The following is a 3,739-nucleotide window of genomic DNA, read 5'->3' on the forward strand; positions in this document are numbered from 1 at the left end:
TTAACACGTACTGTAAGCGCACTGTTCTACATATTTCTGAATTTGGACTCAAACCATTGTTTTGGGGTGTTACCCTTCCATAGATGTTAATCATCCTAATTACTTCCAGTTCTGTTTCTCATACGCTGTTTTCTGACCCGACGGCACGGGCGATTTGCGGCGCTGGCAGCGGTCCCCTCTACGACTAGGCAGACAACCGGCGCAGGTATTAATCACTTGTCCGTGACGCCGCTGCCGGCCGAGTCAGCCTCATTACCGGAGACTGTAATTAGCGACCCGCATGTGAGCGGACAGCGAGGACCAGCCACAGAGGTCCTATTCACCTGCTCACCCTACAATCCCAGGGACCCCGCAGCTATTAATATCTCCGACGCCAGTAATTGCGTGCAGCACTGATAAGATTACTCCGTGTCCTTTCATCCACTCAGCCAAGCCGAGCCTGACCTACGCGCAGTTCTGGCGATGTCTGACATAGGACTTCGATTTCACCGCCACTCATTCTCCTTGGATTCCGCATAGATGCACCGTGAGCAGCATTCCATGTTAACTTGTACGCCCCAATATAACTGATTAGGTAAGGTATAAATTCTGAGTATCCGGCCGGGGTGGCCGAGCGGTTCTAGGCGCTACAGTCTGGAACCGCGCGACCGCTGCGGTCGCAGGTTCGAATCCTGCCTCGGGCATGGATGTGTGTGATGTCCTTAGGTTAGTTAGGTTTAAGTAGCTCTAAGTTCTAGGGGACTGATGACCTTAAAAGATAAGTCCCATAGTGTTCAGAGGCCTTTGAACCATTTTTTTTTTAAATTCTGAGTGTAAAGCTTCTAGGGATATCAGCCGAGTGGCAGCATCGTACCGCAGAAATGTTTCAACGAACTTCCTACTTGTCAATGTCTGACAATATCGCTTGAAGATCACGAATAGGAAACCCATTGAAAGGTTCCTATAAGAAGACGCTGCTACTCGGGTGATTTATTTGATCAATGAAATTTTCCGAGAAAGAGTACATTGCATTCCCGTATAAGATTGAAACACTCGTGTAAGCAAGTGATTCCGCTGCACGATTTTCAAATTAAACCTTATTTTCCGGAACTTGCAACCATCCACGCTCATCACAATTCTGTTCTTTTTTGGTGTTCCGTCCCCCATCTGGTGAAAACGGAACCTCAGTAGGATCATTTTGTTGTCCGTCTGTCCAAGACCTCTTTTCCTCAGGAACGCGTAGAAGTATCAAGTTCAAAATTACCTAAAATACTGTCCACTGGCGTTGTAGAAAGTCATGCCACGCATTTTGATACTCGCACACTCGCTCCCCGAAATCTATACATAATAAAACTTGTGTTCTCTGGAACTGAGGACCAAGAAACGACGGAGAGGCTTCGTCCCAGCAGTAGCCCTCAGTGGTTCGCAACTCCACAGCAGATTACGGCAGTCCACTCACCCCATCGCCACCCCACACCGAACACAGGGTTATTGTGCGGTTCCACTGCTAGTGCTGCCACCTGCCATCTGTGAGTCGATATTACACATCGACATCGAACGTTGGTGGGGCAACTGGTCTCTTTCTTTTATCATAAATATATGTCCAAGTGATGGAGAGTGTTATTATCCTGACATAAATAAAAGTATTATCTTATCAACAATCTTCAAATCACGAGCTACACCATTAATTTTTATACAAGACATTAGTGAATTTACTCACGGCCTATTCGTTACCTATATCTGCAGTCACTTTCAGAACTCATATTAATCATCAAATTAACTAATTTAATATGATTGAATTTTGAATTGCTGGTGTATCTATGTATTACCACAATAAAATGAAAACAGTCAATTGCTGGGGGAATATGAATGAGAAGAGTGGGTATATAAGTTTACAAAAATGATGACAAGGTTTTATTCATCCTTTTATAACTAAAATCGAGCCCTTAAATCTCACAAAAAACGACAAATACATATCAGGAGAGGGTTAGTGATTGATTGGCAGATAATTAATTGGGGTGGAAACTATACAAATTATCCCCTGAATTAATCCCTTTTGCAACACACATTTTGTTTACAAGAATCCACTGTGAGGCCAAATAGTATTCGAATGGAATCAATTGTGACCTGTTCACCGGAGAACAGAGAGCTGTGAATATCACTTAACAACCCTATGCAGGTGCAGCAATACTTTACACCTTGATTCAGGCGGCAGCAGAGAACGGCACACTGTAGGTGACGAGTGGAGCTTGGCGGAAATCGTAACATTCTTAGGCGTACACGAAAACTTGCAAACTATGCAGACTGGCGTTCTGATTATTAGAATGTGGGCACCTTCCCTATCAGAACCCTGAAATCTCAGGAGATTTCGGTGTGAGGTATACCCGTTCACTAGCCAACCGAATTGACTCCCAGGAACGATGGCCCGTGCTGGAATTGTAGACCGTCAGACAGCTCACTCATGAGGAGTAAGTTCATCCTCATGACACAAAGTTTGTTTGAGATGATATGTAATTCCACTGTCGGTACAGTTGGAAACTGCCACTGGCTCTGAGTCCACCACAAGTTGCAGACGATTAAGTCTCATCCACTAGGGAAAACCTGAAATTCTCCACCGGGGAGGACCGGAAGGCGAACAGGGTAAAGAATCACAATCACTTTCGACCAAGCCTCGGTACGGGATCTGAATTAGCGGAAACAATCTGCCTCCACATTGTAAAAACCAATCAAACTATCCTCCACTCATTGAGTCTCCCCTTTTGACTGGTAGCCAATCAAGGTACAGCACCAGGGTTCCCATGCTTGGGAAGGAAGTTCTGCTTTGCGTACCCTGAGAGGAACCAATCAGCGACTCAAAACCTCTCTTGTCTGAAAAAATAAGACTCGAGAGTAGAGAGGTGTCATTCTCACGGTAAGTATTGCTACGTTTTGGCAAAAACCACCTAACTATATGAGGCCACAGTTCCTCATTTAAAGAGAGATCTAATCTTTCCAGAATGACCATTTCCAATTTCTGAAAGAAGGCTGTTAAGCTTTCCAGACAGTTGTGCCTATGAAATGTATGTTTTTGACGCTCGCTGAAAGAAGATGGGGACTTCCTGGCGTCAGGGGAGTTACAGTCTTGCCTCCGCTAAACACGTGCACCAGCCACTCCGTATCGTCCCAGCTTCTAACATGAGAATGCTTGTAGTTTTATGATCATCCCACCGTTTGCACAGAAGCCCAGATTACAGCAGTGTACCTTAAATGGCTTCCTCCAACTACTTTCCGCCATCTGGTAGCCTTCGCGACAGACTGTCGCCTGGCCCAGGTAAAATGTTTTGCAAGCCACCGCCCTCCTTTTCCAGCCGTAAGTGGAAAGAGTGGAGTGCCTCAGCTTGAAGTCCCTCTGCAGGTGCAATTCACAGAGCACTGCTTTCCCGAATCACACGCACAGCCAGGTTGCTGGAAACAACAGTTATGGCCCGCAACCCATCTTTCTCCCTGTTTTCCATGGCCTCCACCACAGCCCTTCGTTCTCTACAGGCTGCAGTTATAGGGACAATCTGCCCACAATTTCCTCTTGTAAAAAAGTCATAAACCATATGTACCAAACGCAGTGCTGGGGAACACGGAGTTCATGACCTAAAATATGAATATTAATCTGACCGACAGAGTAGTTAAAACGAAACAGTGGCCTGCCACCTCTGAGGCGATGGTCAGATTAATGTGACTGGACTGTGTATGTGTCATTTAGCAGTGACAGAATGGATGTTGGCGT

This window comes from Schistocerca nitens, chromosome 1, assembly GCF_023898315.1.
Source record: "Schistocerca nitens isolate TAMUIC-IGC-003100 chromosome 1, iqSchNite1.1, whole genome shotgun sequence".
Taxonomy (NCBI): Eukaryota; Metazoa; Arthropoda; class Insecta; order Orthoptera; family Acrididae; genus Schistocerca; species Schistocerca nitens.